We start from the raw sequence: 21,058 nt of genomic DNA on the forward strand, positions 1-21,058 counted from the left end.
AATATGACAAATGGATGTGTTTCATTTCACAGTGTTTGGGAAATTATGTGTACCATAGTCAGAACTTCAACAGCAACTACTTTAAGTTCTGAAAAGGCTTATTCTGTAGTTACGTGTTTATTTGAAGTTATGACTATTGTGGGAATACCTGTACAAATTAAGACTGACAATGTCCCAGTAAATTTCTTTTATAGAATGAAATGGTTTTTGCATATTGTCACATAAGGCATATTGCAGGTATATCACATAATCCTACAGGACAAACAGTTATAGAGTGATCTATCAGGATTTTAAAAGAGATGTTTAATAAATAGGAAGGAATAACAAAGACCCTTAGAGATAGATTACATAGTATTTTATTAATTCAAAACTGTTAAATACTAATGAGCATAAAAAAAAACAACACCTGGTAAAAGACATTGGATTATTGGGGAAAAGTTGCTGAATTAGACCAGCCTATTTATCTTAAGGATGTCATAACTTCAGAATGGAAGGTGGGAGATGTGTTATATTGAGGGAGAATTTTTGCCTTTCTTTCAACAGAAGAAATGTTATGTATTTCCTCAAGATTAGTAAAGATCAGATTTGACCAAGAAAGACCTGAAAATGCCCTGAATGTAGACATGAAAACAACAACAACAACATGAGTAATCTTTTGGTAATCCCTTTACATGGGAACAGCTCTGAGACTGGCTGAGACATAAAAATGTCTCTGCATGGCTGATAAATCTTGTAGGCTACAGAGTCCTTAGGAATTATTATTACATATTATTATAAGGCATGGGTGGAAATTTATATTACAGTTTGGCTATAGAGTCCAAGCTGACTTGTAATTCATAAATTAATAGATGCTTTTCAACCTGTTCAAACAAGTGAAGTAGAGGATTGCCTTGACCTGAATTCTGCACAACACATGTTCAATATGTGCTCTAATGTTGCAGAGAAACCTTGGAATTTTGTATATTGATAAAAGTTAATACAGAAATGTATATCAGCTTCGAATGTGCAAATGTTTACAGAGTAAAATGACCAGACACTAAAGAATGCAAATCAAGTAGCCCAGTTTATCCTACCTCTCAGAGTGCCACAATAGCTTATTTTCCAAGAATCTATATCCAGAACAATCCAAGACACCTAGCTAAGACTGTCCAGCCTCACAGATTGTTCCAGCCAAGACGTCAGATAAGCTTTGCACTTTCCCATCACACAGAGACAGACAGCAGCTAGCTCTCCCAGGACTTGGTCATTATCCAAATTTTCTTAGGATCCCCAAAATACAACATCACCCTTGGAGAGCAGGAAGAAATTGTAAGAGAATGACACACCATTAGCAAAAAAAAATGGGGGGGGGAGTTTTAGGTCATTTGTTGCTTAATCTGTGTTTGTCATCATTTAAATGATGGTGTTCACAAGTTGTTAATTGTTATGGTCAGGGAGCAAACAAAGTAAAGGAAGTTAGATTCGGAGATTTTATTCTCTCTTTTTCTTTCCTCTATGCTTTCTTTTCTATCTAGTGTTAGGGGAAGAGAGTAGAGAAGAGATGAAAAGAAAAAGAGGGGAAATGATTAAAAAGGGGAGATTACAGGAATGATAGGATAAAAGGGAAGATTATAGAATCTACTTTTAAGCTAAAGAATACCAACAAGCCAAATATTTATATACTGGTTTAGAATTTTGCATATTGATACATGCTTAAGGTTATTTTTGCTACAATATACTGCACTATGAATAAAATCTTGTTTAAAGTATTGCACCTATGCAATTCATTTAGCACTGTAAGGAGAAGTTCTAGATTTATTTAAGCTGCTGTTGCAAACTGTTTAGGAAAATTAAGAAATTCAAGTTAGTAGTCAATCAAACTTTTGGTTATGTTAGGTACTAGTAGTTTAGTTAAATAAAGAAATAAGCTTTATTTAACATCCTGTAGATGTTTTCAAATTAAGCAGAGTTCAACCTAGTCAGATATTCTATACAGAGATAGATGATCTTAAAACCCTCAGCGAGCTACAGAATATGGCCTTATAAAGGTATTTTATTGACAAAATGCCTTTCATGACAATGAGCCATGTCTGCTCCTAGAAGCATCCCCATTCTTCAAAGAAGATGAAGGGCACTGAAGAACCTCCATATGGAGTTTGTTTCAAATGTGGAAATCTAGCTACTGGGAAAGAAACTTCCCATGTCTCAACCACAGACAATATGTTGTCCAAGCTATGGACAAACAGGAAATAGAAGAAATCAACTGCTGGACTTTGTAAGGACAAGGTAGGCAAGTCCTTCATATTCCTTGCTTCATAGAAAAAATCTGTCATATTCTGGGCTGGAAGGCCAACAATGTATGCTCTAGTGTGGCATAGAAACCTTGGAAGCCAGGTGTCTCCATCATTTCTACAGTTGTTGGAGCTGCTTACTTTGCTCTTAGTGTGTACTCGGGTAATAATTGTACTTAACAGGTCTGTGATGGAGTTGAAGACTAGAGTTACAATTTCACAATTAAACTTAAGTTATTTAGGATTAAAGAAAATATTTTAAGATCTAAAACGATATTTACAATCTAATAAATGCAAGTTATGCTAGAAAATGATTTAAGTACAGAACTTTGAACTCACCAAGTTAAGATAAATAGTATAATACTTTCCCCAAGGTTGTCAAATATAAATGATTTCAGTATTTGCCCAGTTATAGTGCTGGAATCCTTTTAATAAATATAAAGGTCTCCATGTCATTATTTGAGAACAAGGTCAGGCATAGCAAAGCCCTGAACTTTTATAGAATCATATCACTTTTTTTCCTTCCCTCTGTCCCCTCTAAGGTACAATCCCACCAATCCCTCTTATCTCCTGATTATCAGGTTAATAGCTTTATTTTATTATATTTTATTATATTTTGTTTTATTTTATTTCAGTTAGGTCACTGTTATTGCTCACAGGGTTTTTAGCTATGTGATAATAATGATTAATTTCTATTCAGATAGCTTTCCCTCAGAGTCCCCTCAAACACTATGAATGCTAGTCAATACTGAGACAACAGCTTGGTTTCCCTGGTTTACATATGTAGTTGACATTTCAGCAACAGGGCCATTAAGCTGAGGAGAGTAAATAGTAGCCTTGGCAAACAGCCCATGATGCTTGGGAATTTTTATAGAGCCCCACTGACAAAAACTATTTGGCAAAATATAACCTATTCTGGTTCTGGTGTCTTACTTGGTGGCATAAAGTATCTAGCTGGGTATTGTCTTTCCTGTTTGGTAACTCCATTTAGGTTCAAAGTGCCTACTGTAGTAGATTCCATTGGATTATACATATGTCTTTACTGTTAGTATTCCCTCTTTTACCCGATCTTCCTCACCAGTCTCTTCTTTATTCTGCTATCCTAGTTTACCTTTCATCCCTCTATAAAATTTATTCTATTTCCTCTTCTTTGAGAGATCTCTACTTTCACTGTTTTACTAGGCACTTAACCTCTCTGGTCATTAGAATTTGAGCACATATATCAAAGGATTAAAAGCTAACATCAACATATAAGACAAAAACATAAATATTCTGGAGGTAAGTTGATCGATGGTCCCTCTTTGCTAAGAACTTAAATTCCACTATACTCCTGGACTGAGTGAAACCCTTCTATAGGAGGCACACACGAATTACAAGACTGGACCAAAGCCTCAGATGCCAACTAAATTATTTTAAAAATATAAAACTAGGTTCTGGGAAGATGCCTCAGTGTGATAAAGCATTGTCACCAAACCTGATGACCTGGGACCAGAAGATGAAAGGAAAAAACTGACTCCTGCAAATAGTCTTCTGTTGTCCACATGCATACCCAAACATGCACAAACACACACTTGTGCACGCGCGCGCGCACACACACACACACACAAATGTGTGTGCCAAAATATTAAAACTTTGAAATAAAGAAAAATTTCAATTAATGAAATGTAAAACTAAATAGTATATTTACCAATTGTCCAAAACTATGATTCAGAGTGGGAAAAAAAGTATCAACTATATAGTTATGGGGCTAATATTTCATTTATTGCCAACACTTTCTTTGCTTCACCCTTTCTCATAGTTTTGTCTTTTGATATGTACTGTGATGCAAAATGCTGACCACCAAGACCTCACTGACACAGGGATAAGCAAGTCTACATTAGACCCAAGTGATGCTGTGTAAACTTTGCCACACCTAGTTATCCCTGATGGGTAAATAAAGGTGCCTACCACCTGTAGCCTGGCAGAAGAGAGACAGGTGATTTTTGTTTGTTTGTTTGTTTCCAGGCTTGGGCTTAGAGTCAGGAACTACAAGAAAGAGAAAGGGAAGAAGATGGAGAGAAGACAGATGCCATGGGGCAGATGAGTTATAAAAATATATGACCATGAGCGCCGGCCAATTAGAGTTAAGAGCAGCCCAGCAATTCAGATAAAACATATAAATTTACAACGTTGGGTTATTAATAGGGAAGTAGATATAATAGCATGTGGATGTAGATATCTGCCCAGTTCTAATGCATTAAAGGCTTCTTATAAATATATAAAAGTTGTGCTTCTTTTATCTGGTAACTGAATGATCAAAAGCTGAGCAGAAACCCCAATTTGAGCATAAAAATCTACTACAAAACATGTAAATAATACTGTCCTCTAGATGCATATCCAAACACACACACACATAAACACACACACAGTGAAAATACATTTCTTTTAAAATAAATAAAATGTAAAATAAATAAAATGTAAAATTATATAGTATATTTACTAATTGTTCACATCTTATGATGTAGAATAGGAAAAATCAAAAAATGATCAACTATATAAAGTTATGCGGCTAATAAACCCTTTATTGCAAACACTCTCTTTTCTTCACTGTTTCTCATAGTATACATAAACTCTTAAATTCGTTTTTTTATTTTACTTATTTATTTAACTTTATGTCATGGTGCTAGTGATTGAATCCAGACCTCGCTTATGCCAGGTACATGTCCTAGCAGTGATGATATGGTGGAGGCCAAACTCGTGAATTTCATGTAACATTTGTAGTTTTCCATAACCAGTCCTTTGTCCTCTCTCATAATAATGCTGACAATGTCCTCTCCATGTGGTATAATTAACATTTTATACATGTAGAGAATCTCTATTAAACTATTCATTTTTCTTCTCCTTTTTCTGAAGAGGAACAAGTACTCAAAAGTGTTGCTCGATTTATTAATTACCTAAAGTAACTGTCAGACTCAAAGTCACAATATTTCATTTGATAAAAATTAAAATTATTGTACCTCACATTTATTGAAATCAAAAGCAATCCCCTAAATCTATTGAAGTTCAGAAAAATAATAAAATTACTCTCTTTCCTGATTCAATACTAAAAAATTAAAAACTAGTAAAACTTAAAGCCACATTATCATGTTGAATTTAATTGAAATAATGTAAATATAATGCTTCATAAATGTTTATGTTATATGCAGATAAGGCATTTTGGTATCATTTCAATCATATGATGATATAGTTTTGATTATGCAAATAAAATTTTCCCATTGAAAAGCTTTCATTGATAAAATCACATCAAAATAAAGTATAAACTGGTTTTTGTTAATTGTGCAGGATATATTTTATATGTAGAACTTAAAAATAAATACACCCATATATAGGCACATTAATATTTCAGGAATCTCTCAGTCAAAACTAATCTATAGTATTTTCATGCATAAAAAGTTATAATCCTGTAAGAGAAAAAAGATGTACTATTAAAATTTCCATTTACATTCCAAATTGAAGTCCTTTCTTAGGTTAAATTGCAGCCCCAAAATAGTATAGTATAGAATGATAAATGCATTATATCCCCAAAACGATGAAATAAAATACATAAACAGTATTTATTTACTACTATTTACATAAATGCTTTTTGAGAATTTATCAGAAATTCTCATCTCTCATTTTTAAAAGTTCACCTCAAATAATGCTAATAATTAACCTACATCCTCATCCAAAGCATTACTAATAGAATATAAATAAAACTTACCTCCAGTTTCCATAATAATCACTAAGATTTACATAAAATTTACATAATAACAATTGTAATTAAGAACATTATAGTAATGGTTATTAAAAAAACCTTCATAAATAGCATACACTGTTATGTGTTTAGCAGAGGCAGGAGCTTAAAGTCATATCCACATGTATTTTATTAACTCAGTTTTCTGGAAATGTTTTCATGTAAATAATCTTTTATAATATTTGTGCCGAACTTCACACAACTTTTGAAGTTAGTTACTTTTTTTCTTTTGAGAATAATATAATCTTCTCTAATAATCTGAGGACAAGAAATGTGTACTGGTTTAATTTGTGAGCAACACGTAAAAGGATATTCAAGGAAGACCACACCAATTGGTTATTCAATACCAAATACACAGCCCTGAAAAAATATATACAAATAAATACAAGTACAATTATACAGACTGAGCAGGCTGTGTTTAGACATATATGTATGTACAGTATGTATGTATCCATCCCATTTTTACTAGATATTTCTGCTTTGATCTATTTCAAGGTTATTTTTCTACTCTGACAATTTATTAGTTTTCCATCTAGAATAACAAAATCTCTTTGATCTAATATAATCAGTGAATAGATAGCACAACATAAACTATAAGCAAGATTTCTTTACAAGGACAGTAATTAGAGATGAGAAAATAAGTACAATAATAACAAATAAAATCGTACCTAATCATGTGTCCTGTAGTTACTAACATTCTGATCCCATGGCTTTTGCTCTGTAAAAATATGTCTAAATTCATAAGGAATAATATAAATATACAAATATTGTTTATTCTTATAGATATATTTCCTAACATTTAAAAGGAAATAAAGCAGTAATTTTGGAATGAAAAAATAGACCTTGGGAGAATATGGAAGAAGTTGAAATGAATATGTACAAAAAGCACTGTATGCATGTATGAAATTCTCAAAGAATTGATCAAAGTACATTTATAAAAAGATAAAATTCAGAGCAAGAATAAACAAGGCAGGAAGTTGCTTCTGAAGTCACTTCCTAAAGGAGAAAGAGATTGAATGTAAGTCTAATAAGTCAAAAGAGGAGGGAGAATGTTATACAATAATGCTAGATTGGAAGTACTAGCTTATATCAGGGTGAGATTTGTCACTATAATTAAGCCAATTATGTTTCCTAATTGGTGCTTATCAAAAATGCTATTACCCTCCATGAATATTGAGAGACAATGGTTACAAATCCATAGACCCTTCTATGTCCAACCTTAACTCCAATCTTTGACCTGCAATGCCTCTTACTCCCACAGAGGCACAAGACAGAAGAATTGACAATTAAAGACATCTGCCTGGAGAACTTACCATATGGAGTTTCATAACCAATGCGATGTTTGATTCCAAGCTCTGCCGCTGGCCATCTTTATGACCTCACTCCAGCTATTTGAACTGCCTAAGCCTGCATTTCCACATTTAGAAAAGGAAGCTTTTTACATCTGCCTTGCAGGGTGTTATGAGGATTAGAGATAAGGTGCTTACTGTTTAGAACAGTGCCCAGCATGGCAAAGACACCCAGTAACAAACAATAGTTTCAAACCCTGACTCTAATCCCTCTTGGAACTAGTCCGAAGAGATTTCTAATCCTTGTCAAATCAAGAAGTATCTGTTCATCTGAGATGAGTTCTGATTTTCTAAACATTGATGACCTTCACACAGATGAGATTCACATAAATGATTATAGATATATAGCTAAGTTCAAATAACACACTTTCAGTGAGTTCTAGAAATATTATCTGTCCTGATTTTAATATAAAGTAACTAGACAGCTATGACTTCTTTGACATCAAGTTATACGTAATCCAATTGACTATAGCAAATTACCCTCTGATTTCTTGGAAGCAATATGGAAACAGGTAAGTTGTGGTTAGAGCGAAAAGAGAAGTTGGAAGGAAGTTGGAGTGAAAAACAGAGGTACTCTGCAGGACTATTTGAAAAATCTAGAAAATGGCCTTCTGACTGGAATGATAATAGATCTAATGAAGATAAGCTGTCAAATGGCAACTGTCTCCTAGAAATAAGAATATTCATTATAACTGGGGCAAGTGGTACATGCCCATCATGCAAAATGAAACGTTTCTGGTGGAAAAGAAAAGGCAATGCTTCTTTAAAGTTTTATTTATTTTATGTGTATGAGTGTTTTGTTGCATGTGCCCTCTATGCACTCAAAGCTGCTAGAGGCCAAAAGAGGGCATCAGAACCCCTGGAACTGGTGTCATAGAGAGTTATTAACTCTCATGTTAGTTGTAGGAAGCAAACCTGAGTCTCTGCAGTAGCTATTGAATCCTAGTACAGCTATTGAATCCTAGTACACATTCTTCTGATGGGATGCAGGCATAGTACATGCAGCCTATCATATAGCTGAGCACTGGCAAACAAAATGGTGCCCATTTTGGGCAACAAAATGGCAGCCATTTCTTGGTCAAAGGAATCCTTCTACCAATACCAAAGATACCAAAATGCACTACTGAACACACAATGAAGAATATTCTGACTGCTTCATCTTAATTAGACTTTGGGGTCATTTGCAAATGTTGACAGCTACTTTCACTTTTAGAATTCCAAAAAAGAAATGTTAATGTCCTCTCAGTAACTGAATTTCAGGTTAAAATCATTTCATATGAAGAGATGTATGAGTTATCTCTAAGCTGAGAAAAGAATCCATGAAAATGCAGAAGTGATTTATTAAGAAATATGGGAAAATAATACATTTTAAAAGAAAATGATAGAGAGCAAACAATAGAGAGGTTTAAGTACTAGAAGCAGCAGTGGGTAAAAATTCAGAATCAGACTAGGAGTATTATAGAACAAAGGAAGGAAAAGATTTACAATAACAAAAAACAACTGTCACAATTCACAATAAGATCATTAGACTGAAAAGAGGTTCAGCAGGAAACAAGAGCCATCAGAAACTAGTACACTGATCAGAATTTAAATCCGTAGGACACATCCTTAACACAGTATGTAGTTCTACATGTGACTCCAGATTCTCTGTCCTTCTGTTGTGTGTGATAAGCACAATCATCCTATTTCTCATTGTTCTTTAAATTACAAACAGACCCAGGACTGGAAGCAACATTACAAAGGAGACTGCCAAAATGTGCTGACAGTTAGTGGGATGCTTTCTAGCTGTCACATTTAGAATCCCTTTGCACAAATAACCCAAACAAGCCAATAAACAGCCACAGATTATGCCCCGATGGTGGGATTCTCATGTGATACTCTGAAAGTACAAGACAACGTATAAAATACAGAATCATCTGGCAAATTTCTAACATACTGTACATTTAAGTGCTTCATAACTCCAAATGTTTTTTTTTTTTTTCATAATATTCATGTTAGAGGGCTAGTATCTTAACTTTCATTTTAAAATGCTCAACATTTTCCTTTAAAGTAAGTTAAGGAATTAGAATTAACCACGGGAGCAGTTTGGGAGAAATTATGGTATAATTTGTCACTTCGTTTCTAATTTTGATATGAAATAAAGCAAGCCAAAAGAATCCTCTCAGAGGAGTATTCTTCATTTTGTTCAGGCAGCATTGTGCTTCTGAGTATGAGAATTGCTTCTGGAGGAAAACAACTATAACATAAAAGCCATGTTTGTTGTATGCCTGAAACAGCTTCCAAATGGATTCTGCCATCAAATCAAATTACTTATAGTTCAAATAGATATTTTCTTGGGTCTCCTATTATTTCATGGGCTAGAATGACATCGCTCAGTGCATTTGTACTTCTGCAAGAGAGTGCCACAGACTGGGCCATTTGTGAAGGACAAGTACTTATTTTCTCATAGTTCCACAAACTTAAAAGTTCAAGATCTGCGAGAGAAAAGTCCCATTGTTCTACCAGGGTTGCTTTCTGCTTCACAAAAGGTCACATGGAATTGCTTGTCAGTGGGGAAGAAGACTGCCTCCATGTTAGAGAATGAGAGAAGAAAAGAGATAGTGCTACATGAAATCTTCTTTTCAGAAGACCTTAATCTTGGCCATGAGGAAGGAGCTGCCATGATTCAATTATATCTGAGTAATAAGACACTATTGATTAAATTTCATTTCTGGATATTGGAGGAGACATGTTGAAATCATAGATATATTCTCAGTAAAATGTAATTTTCTGTAAGGAAAGCACATGTTCTCTTTTGGCACAAGGGGTATAGTGTTCTTCTACCAGTATATGGGAATCAAATAGTGACAGTTTTCTTGCAGAAGCTTGATGATCTAAGTAACCTAAAGTCACTTTTTAGGTCCCTTCATCCCATGTTTTATCTTCTAGTCCCTTCTTTGTGGCCACTGTTCCTACAATCACATCTTCCTCATTCTCATTCTCCTTCTCCCTCTCCCTTCCCCTCTTTCTTTCCCTCTACCTATCTGTCAATCTGTCTGACAGATTTATTGTCAATAAAATCTACTAATAAAACAGAAAACAAAGTGTCAATTTAATGTAAAAGAATCAAAAGCTCAAATATTATTATATCTAATGAAATAAAGTAATACAATATTTCCTTGATGATTTCCAAATATTTGTTCATTCCTATTAAACAGAAAACAACTGTATTAAAAAGAAACATATATTTGTCAATGGGCAATAAACATCCCCCTTAGCAATTAAATATACAAAAATTATATATAGTCATATTCTCAATATTTGTAATGTACCTTTGAATGAGAGATTTGTGCAATAGTATTTTAACAACATCTTAAATTTTCTAAACATGAAACATTGTTTTCCAGTTTTATATATTGTATGTTTTGAGAACTGAATACATGTTTGATTTCAATTCTAATGAAATTTACACAATTCTATAATTTAATGAAAAAATCTAGACTAAAAGTTTTCATGATTATTTTATTTTTCTTATTAAAAGTACAAATATTTTTATACAGTTCATTGGGATCATATTTTCACCTCTCTAAGTCCTCCCAGATCAGACCCAACTCTGCACCCATTCAAATTCACATTCTCTTTTTAGAAAATAAACAGGCATCTTTAAAAAACAGAAGAGGAAAAATGAAACAATCAAAAGGAAAGAAATACAAAGAAATAGTGCAAGAAACACACACACACACATACATACACACACATCCCATAAGAGCACAAGAAAATTTTCATAAGGGCCTCCCAAGAAAAGGGAAATAAAAAATTATTTCTGATGCTTGTGTTCTAACAGTGGTTTCCAATGACTGAACCTTGCAACTGTTCAAAAATTTGGTACCTATGACCAATTTTGTAGTCAAACATTAGCCACAGTCTAATGTTCTAGAAAACAAGGCTGAATTGAGTGAGATTCCATACGGGCTGTGGGGTTAGGTGGCCAAACAAACACAATGCACATTAATCCAGATAAGAGTGTAGGTAAGACTGAAGCCATTGCATAAGGTACTTGCTTTTCTAGTTTATGTGCCATTAACCATTTAAAATAAATTAGACAAGCTAATTTCTCAACAGTAGGGTCTGCATTTTATTGTTTATTGATATAATTTTAACATGTAACTGAAGAAATCCACTCTAACCATAAAAACATATTTCTTAAAAATAAGTAAGTGTATTTACTTTATTTATTAATTCTTCTAAGAGAAACGCTTCTTATTGAAAATAGGAATACAAATATACCCTAAAATATCTTTTATCAGACTTATTATGTTTTAACCTTTAAAACTCTATGACATATAACAATAGCTGTCAACAGAAAAATTACACAAATGTTAAAAAAATATGTATTATTTTAAAAGATCAATATTTCTTGTTAAAGACTTTTAAAGTACTTATCCATATGAAACATAGTACAGAATTTAATTAGGGCCACTCAGGATGAACTTTGTACCATTCCCCTTTAGTGTCTTTTGGCTTTTAGACATTTATTAAATAAGAAAAAAAAAAAAAAAACACTTTGAAACCATGGAATCTTTGACACATTTGAAGTCCTTAGGCTTTAAGGAACCTATTTTAGATAAAATGAGAACCCTGGCTGATCCTGGCCCACTTTTAGAGACACATTCAAACTCCAAGCTTTTGTTATTTCTGAAGTAGGTTGTTAAGCAATTTCCCTTTGTATTTCCCCATTCTGCCTGAATGGACCCACTTCTAAACACTCACATGGTTTGTAAGGGCATTTCTGGAAGAAGAAAAAAAGAAAGTACAGTTAAAATTTTCTTGCTCACACTTAAACTTACACAGTGAATTATTCAGCAAACTTTTTAAAGCTGGGCTTACATACATCAAAACTGCAATTGTACAGTAAGTGCACTACAAACACCAATCAGAAAATCACAGATATTATTTGGCATTCTTCTGATATCAGCACAGATTTCTGGACATCATACATTTGCTTGGATTTCACAATGAAGAACAAGAACACATCAGCTCTGGGAATGGTCATCATTCTATTGAAACACACTTACCTTCCGTTCCAGTTCTTTGCATCAACAACAATAAGGTTTTTGCTCCAGCTGTGAAATACATCTTTTGTGAACACAGCCTTTCCACTTGAAAGTAACAATAAGCAATTGACACAAGGGCACAGGGATGGATTAGAAGAAAGCACTGTTTCACACATAAGAAATATGCTTTTTAGTTGTTTTCTGTCTTTTGCTATTACGGAGAACAACAACTGTTCAAAATGAAAAGAATACTTGATTGTAGAGTTCCTGTCCCCAAATTGGAAGGTTTAGAAACCATCAAGTAAGAGAGAGAGTGAAAGATTTTGATACCCAAAAGAGCAAGAGGAATGATGTAAAGTAGTATCTTCTAGATAGGACTGAATGTTATACCAATGTTCAAATATGGATTAGATGAATTTTATATACCATGTTAAAATCTTAACCAACTGTTTATCTGAACAAGATGTGCATCCCAAGTGATATCATTGGACATCCCACCACATATTGGAGAAAGGCTCATAAAAACCCATTCCTATTTAAATTGCTTTAAGTAGCATAAATAATAGGAAGAGAGAATTATTTTTGTCAGGAATGGGTAGGTTGTCCATTCCCAAGAGGTCAATATCACACACACACACACACACATACAAAAGAGCATACTAACTGGACTCAATGGCTTGACATTTATAAGCCATTAACAGTTGTAGAAGAAGAAGAAGGCATGAATTTGAAAATGAGATATGAGAGGACCATGGAATAGGCTAGAGGGAGGGACAAAATGATCAAAATGCTTGTATGAAATAATATAAAGGATATAAAAGTGCAAAGATTAAAATATATCCGTAAACCCCCAGAGTTATTAATTAAACAGTCTGGCAAGCCAAGGACATGTGAGATTCTTCACAAAATCTTACCAACCCAAGACAGAAGAGGATTTCTTTTGATAATGCATATTCCATGATAGGTAAGGAAGGCATTCTTGTCAGAATTACCTAAGATAGATTCACTCTTGTTTCTGAAATAAAAAAGGTGAAGAGTCTGAGATCCTTTGGAGCTGCTTGGCAAGAATCTGACATGGCCCAAAGACAAGGAAGTGGGCTGCTACACAGGAATATGACATTGGCCAAGGACAAGGAAGTGGACTTCAGGCAGGAATCTAAATCTTAGGCTAGAACAAAGAAGTAATTTCAGGCAGGAATCTAAATATTAGGCTAGAATAAAGAAGTAGGCTTCAGACATGAAAATGACTTTGGACTAGGACAGGGAAGTTGACTCAGATATTTTGGTCATCCTGATAAGCCCTTAGAAACAGTGATCATGAGAGTGATCATAGAAGGTTGTTTATCGCCTTGCTTGTTCTTTAACTAATTGTGTTTATTTTCTTTCTTGTTCCATGACTATTTACATCTATTGTATTGTTAGTTTCTCAATCAGAAACTGATCTTAATACTTGCATGTAACTAAAATGTTATAAAAGCAAAAAGGAGGAGGATGGATGGGATAGGGGTTTCTGGGGGTTGGGAGGGATGGGGAAAGGGGATGATACCTGAATTGTAAATAAATAAAATATCCAATTGAAAAAAGAGAAATACCCACCCATAATGACTAGCAGGCTATCATAGACATATTAAAAATATGGGAAATTTTAATAACATCTGTCAATGTTAATTTATTTTTTTCTTCTTCATATTAGTCAGCTGAGGAAAAATCATTAAAATTTGAAGAGGTAAAGGATACCACTATGTAAAAGTTTAACTTTCTCAAGGACAGTATTTTAAGCATGTGATTATGACAGGTAACACATAACTTGGCCAATGATTATCATGAGCAGAAGTAATTTCTTCAATCTGAGAAATTTTCAAATTTAGTGATATTAAAATACTGTTTGTTATGGTTACTAAATATCTAGCACAAACCTCTATTTTTCAAAAGTGTGTGTTGTTGATAATAAAATAGTTCATTTAATTAAATGGAACTTTAGCCATTGCATGCAATTGAATATGTATGTCATTAGTAACTTAATATAGGATGGCTTTGAAATAAAGATTTATTGTATTCAATCTCTTGCTTAATTTACAAATTCTCAGTGCATCAGTATTTTGACATATTACTGTCTCTTACTGTCTTTGTGGATATAGGGAAATATGAACACAAGTCTACTCTTGGAAAAATGAAAGAGACATTAATGGGTATGAATATGGTAATCAATTTTCTGAGAGATATAAAGAAATACTGTCTTGCTAAAGTTGTAAGAATTCTTCTTATATGCCAAAATGACACAGTCTTAAAAGTAGGTCATATTCTGGATCTCCATCAGTAATCAAATGTTCTAAACCTATCCATAACCTTTCATTATTTGCATTTAAACATAATAATTATATTACTGTGGTTAATTGTCCAAATCCAAATTAACCCAGTTCTTTATCTGAACAAAAAATAGTAAACATTATATCTACCTCTCTCCAACTCAGAAATAACAGAACAGAATATATTTTTGAAGGAAAAAATACACTTTCTTCATTCATTTCATTGAAAGTGAATTATTTCTGGGAAAAAGCTAAGTAAATCAAGATTAAATTCCAATCAAGGGGATTTTGTTTTATATTTACTACAAGATCATTCCATTTTATCCAATTTCTTTGAAAATAGAAGACTTATAGTCAGAAATTTCTAATTTTTCTTTCAGAAATATAAAGAACCCCCCAAACCTTACAACTATGTAATTGTAATTGCTTATGCACCTTTTATTGATTAGTATGTAGGTAAAATGGAACATTTCATTTACTAGCTATAGCAATAATTTTCATGTGACAGAGCATTGGTTCATCTACAAGGTCATATTATTTGATATACATGGTTGACAAAATAATTCCTGCTGTGTCTTGAAGAGTTGATATGCTTAAATACAAAATAAAAATTTTACTGGGAAAATATTCATGTAGCCTACCAAATTTATTCAATATTTCCATGCTAATGATAAAATTTCCAATCTAATGATAAATAAATGAATAGAGTGAAAGAGAAGGATGGAAATGTTACTAATTAAAAGGAAATATTATCTATAACAAGGTGACATTGAAGGAGGTTAGGATTGTTGAAAGTACTGACAGAACTCAAGGGAACACCATGTGGTTCATTTATGTGAATTCTTAATAAGACATTGTGGAGAGTTTGGGAACACATGTAGTACAACCCACATAGCATGCTGTTCCACTTTAACTAGGTATATTTAATATGTCAATTACCAAAATTGAATTAATAACCATTTATTGACAATATAAAATATATATTTGTTTCCCATATAGTTTTGAGAGAAAATGCACAATGAAATAAGTAAAATGTTATCATGTTTTAACAGACACAGACTATAAGCTGCTCTCCAATGGTAACAAGCGATAATGGGCAGACTCAATATTTGAATTCATATGGTCTAATTATTCTTAAACAATCTTACTTCTCAGAATCAATTGAAGATAGATGTCTCAGATTGCTGACTGAATTTGCAAAAAAATATAAAAATATGGCACAGACATGTATTTAAAACCTCTTCATTTTGTTTTTGGAGCACAAACATTCTGATCAATAATGTTTTCATGATTTCTTTTTTAAACATAATCTTTATTGATTATTTGGGGAATTTCATATCATTCACCACAATCCTATTCATTTCCCAGTCCTTCCATATCTGTTCTCTATCCTTATAGCACCCTTTTCCTCCTTCAAAAGAAAGTAATACATATGTGTGTGTGTGTATGCATATATATATATATATATATATATATATATATATACTTTTATTATACATTTTATTATATATACAATTAAAATAAATAAACCATCTCACATACCCCTCTTGGCAACGATCTGCTCCTCTATCAAACACAGACTTCTCTTTCATAGCTGTTGCCTGTCCAGTTCTGCTGTCCATATACTATTTTACTCCTACACTCTCCACCCCCACTGCTTATCAATCACATTCATTCCTCATTGTGGCATTACAAGCTGTGGTATGTCAGGCAATATACACTTTTACCCAAAACAGCTTTACTTACAAATGTTCATTGAAATGTGCCATTGGTCTGGTTCAAGGCTTCTGACTTCTTCTACATGTGAATAATGGAGTCTCATCAAGACTCTCTTGATTACCATGCTGTAGCCTTGAGTCAGGGAGATCCTGCACCTTGGGTTCTGCAGGACCAGCCCCTTCATGTACTTCAGCAGATCACAGATGGGGCAGGTGTTGGGTGGGCCAATTCAAAGCTCTGGATCTGGGCCTGAGTGGTTCTAAACAACCCATAAAGCTTTATAACACATTTCTTGCAAAACTGTTGTTTGAGAAATCTGTAGAATATTATGAAAAGAAATGAAGTGAAATAAAAGTCTTGTCTTAAATTTGAGTATTTAGTGTGTGTGTATATGGGTGTGTGGGGGCATGCATGTGGATGCATGTGCTTGTGTGTGAATACCAATGCATGCCATGGTGCATATGTGGAGGCCAGGGGAAGACTTTTGGTTGTTGGTTCTCTCCTACCATGTTTGCTCAGGGATCCTATTTAAGCCATCAAGTTTAGTGGCAAGCACCTCTACCCCTGAACAATTTCATAGGTCTGATTTCTTTGAGATCATACATTGTTTGGACTACATAGGTTCTCAACATGTGAGCACTGATCATTTTGGGGTGAAATATCATATATTCCACTTATCAGATATTTTAATTACAATTCATCACAGTAGCAAAATAACAGCTATAAAGTAGCAATGAAATAATTTTATGTTTGGAGTTAAGCACAACATGAAAAACTGTATGAAAGGGTGGCAACATGAGTAATTATGAGTGCTACTGGTTTAGAACATACATTAGTGACACCTATCAAAAATTAGCCTTATAATACAATAGACACAGTTTCACCCATACAGAATTTTTTGTTACTGAGTTGAATTATGACATCCTAAGTGCAGCATATTGACTTATTTCTCATTGTCATACTATCTGGGAATACAGTTAGACATTCTTTCAAACCCAGATCTTAGTCTGAAAGCCATATCTCACCAGAAGCTATTTCACCAATATTTCTGTCAGGCATATTAACTATTTTTGAAAAGAATGTGTACCCCTCAGTTTAAACAGACCAGTTATTTAAACAGTGTATTACAAGAAACTAGCATGCTGGGCAAAGATCATGGCCAATATTTGGGCCAATCAGATGGAGAGTTTGAGGTCCAGGAAGGGATTAATTACAGTTTTGGGAAGAAAAGATTGAAAGGTCCTAACGAAGCCACTAAAATAATTAAAAACTTTGTCTTAATCTTCCCACTTTGACCAGCATCAACATCTTTTCAAAACAGAATAAGTATTTGGACTTTGCTGTATAAGGTCAAATTTTACTGTTAAAGACCTGTCTATGAGGGACTGGAGTTGTAACATTGACTAAGGATTCTTCCCCTGGGATCTCCAGTTTTTGGTTAAAATTTTTATCTCATAAAACAAAGGCAATATCTGAGATTTCACAACATACTCAATAAATGTCCTCTTGGACTGTTCATCCCAAAGTAAATATTAATTAACTTTTTGACTATAAAAAGATCATATTATTTTGTAATTAATTTTAATCACTATTTCTGTGGAGATACAGAATGGATCAGCATTGCTTATGAACACTTCTACACTTCTATGCTTAACCCATGTAAGAGAACACATGGCTTACAACACATTACTAATTCCTTCAAATCTTGATTTAGCAGCTATAACAACCAACATAAGCAGATCCTGAAATCAAATAACAGGTCAGCCCAACATAAACATAAGTTCTTCTTAAGAAAGTTGTATGCCTTATAGCCTTCACTAAGATCCTGATGTAATTGATATGGGAAGGTACCCAGGGATTTTTACTTGTTGAAATGTATCATGTTATACTCTGCTATATAGCTGGGATTGAGAAGCATTGAGCTGAATGGTATTGAGATTACCTTATATTTGCTGAGTTGCATGTTTCCAGGAAGCAGGTGAATTATAGTAGATTCACCTGAAGATTGAATTAGACTGAATTTACCATTCCTTTCAGACTTTGTTCTACACTCATTGCATTAACTATGCAAAGTACAAGCCTTTCCAACAAGCTGTCACTTATCATTAGTGGTTGTATGAATATCAACTTTAGAACTAGAAAAATGTCTCTGGATTAGAGGAGATGGCTCTAATTTTGAGTACTGAACCTCATATCATAGCACCTAAATAAATAGCCAGCAATATTACAAATGCCTAGAACTTCTACTTCAAGAAACATAACACTCTCCTCTGATTTTTATACATACAGACACATACAGCACCATACATGTATAAATATATGCCCTCCCAAAATACATCAATTAATTAATTAATTAAATGTTGATATTAAATAATCATCTCCTGTGCATCCTTTTTCATTAATTATTTATTTATGTACATTATACATGTTGCACCACCTCCTGGTTCCCCCCTCCCAGAGTTACCCACTCCATCTTCCATCCCCTTTGCCTCTGAAAGAGTGACACCTGGGGAATCCCCCTTCTCTGTGTCATCAAGTCTCTACAGGTCTGGGTACAACATCTATCACTGGGGCCAGACAAGGCAGTCTTCTGCTATGTATGTGCCCGGGGGCTTCTGACTAGCCAGTATATGCTTTTTGGTTGGTGTCTTAGTCTCTGGGAGCTTCCAGGGATCCATGTTAGTTGATACCGTTGGTTTTCCTATGGGGTCACCATCACCTTCAGTTCCTTCAATACTTCCCTAAACTCTTCCATAACTTTCTACCACTCAATTTACATTAAAGCTTTTATTTTCCAGTAACCTTTTTATTATATATCTAATATATACAAATTTTACAAAACTTAAAAAATGCTACAGAAATCAACAGAAAGTTTCAAGATTATTATTTTGTTAGTTGCAGTTCTGTTTTTTTTTTTTCCTTGAGAATACATGGTCCATGTTGACCATATCTGCTTAATATGATTTTTTTTCTATCAAAAGCCTTAATTTATTTCTTTGTTTCTGCTTAGTGGCTGGTTGAGTTATGATTCATTTCTTCCTCTCCAATTCTCCCTTTTTTGTTTTCTGTTGGTTTATTGATCTCTTCAAATTTTAATACCAATCCCATTCTATTTTCTGAAATTACAGTTTTTTAAAAATTGATTTTTAGGTTACTAGGGCATATTTTTAAATGTACTTATATTTTAAAGAAATTTACTGTTATTACTGTACATTTGAATTTTCATTACTCCAGATTTCTGTTGGTCTGAGTCCTCTGGTGCTCCACCTCCTGACCCTCCCATGTATTGCTACTAAATGTGTTTCCTGATTTTACCCTGTACACTTATTGTTTCAGAATTTTAACTGATATTGCACTTACCTTGGAGATTTTCAAATTCTTCAGCATCCAGGGCCATTTCAAAGAAGCTAAAGGTTTAGAATAAATTATTCATGAGAACTATTTCTATTTGTGTGTGTGTGTTCTATAAGAAAAGCCACATATATTCATGTAGTCACTCATTTGCAAACATTTCATCTGTTTCCAGTCAACAAGTGCCTGGCAATAGAGAATGGGTAAATTTAATTTCATTCATCCTTCATGGATGAAGTGGCTTACTGGGGTCTTCTCTACATGAGAGGTTCCCTGAGAGTTTTGCTTCCACCCTGCCTCATTGTGCTTCCATAATCTCTTCTCCTTCAAAATTTAAGATTATGAACAGTATAATCAGTTATAAAACCTGTGATCGGAACAGAGCTATAACATTCAAGAACATTAAAGGATACCAATTTTCATATTGCTTTTATTGTATGGACCTTCTCCTTTTTCATATTTCACCAATTTTCTTTTTAAAATCTACTTAATCTGGGTAGTTTTAGAGTTGGGGATTTGAGAAAAAATAAAAAGTTTTTCCAAATGCCAGTTGTTTGCAGCCATGCCTAGGTTCCTACACTGCAAATTCTGCCTCCAGAAGAATAGCTTTTACTCCAATTATAAAAACAGACAAACAAACAAAAATATCTTCATGTATATGTCCCAGTCAAGCCATGGCTATAATTACATTAGGGCTAATTCTTAGTATTATATATTCTGTGGGTTTAGGAAGCATATAGTGAAAGGTATCAATCGTTAGAATATAATAGAAGCATTGTCTCTCGACTCCCGAAAAAGCTCCATAATTATTCTGTCTTCATCAAAAACCAAATCATGTTATCTTGTTAGCACCTCCCAAATATTGCCCCTCTCATAATAAAGGTCCCCATCCTGTATTTTCAGACTGGCTTCTTTCATTCAGCATCATGTATTGAAGAACCTTTCAGATCCTTCCATTTGTTTTTATGATGTAATAGATCATTCCTTTATAATGCTGAATAATGAGTCAATTTTCTTGAAGTACCACTGTCTGTCACTTGCTGTAAAATTCTTATGACTATTGTATTTTCAAGTGTCTTCTTAGCTCCTTCACTAATAGAACTATTAGTTCTGCCATCTACTCTGTCAAAATTGAAAAACCAGAATAACTTGTAATAATATTTGTTGCATATCAAGTGTATTTATCCTGAACAACATATTTTATGAATTCTTTAGTTTCATTCTAATGATGAATATAGCAAATGGTATTATATTGCAA

At 33.6% G+C, this 21,058-nt stretch overlaps 1 long non-coding RNA gene across 2 annotated transcripts in view; it reads right to left on the reverse strand.

Moving 5' to 3' along the window:
• LOC143435713 (uncharacterized) overlaps window positions 1-7,446 on the reverse strand; it is a 140,570-nt gene extending 133,124 nt beyond the window's left edge. For both annotated transcript variants that reach the window (XR_013106176.1, XR_013106177.1), the window contains exon 1: window positions 7,356-7,446. This is a non-coding gene — a long non-coding RNA (uncharacterized LOC143435713). The remainder of the gene's footprint in view (window positions 1-7,355) is intronic.
• Window positions 7,447-21,058: the final 13,612 nt, after the last annotated feature.

This window comes from Arvicanthis niloticus, chromosome 22 (genome assembly GCF_011762505.2).
Source record: "Arvicanthis niloticus isolate mArvNil1 chromosome 22, mArvNil1.pat.X, whole genome shotgun sequence".
Taxonomy (NCBI): Eukaryota; Metazoa; Chordata; class Mammalia; order Rodentia; family Muridae; genus Arvicanthis; species Arvicanthis niloticus.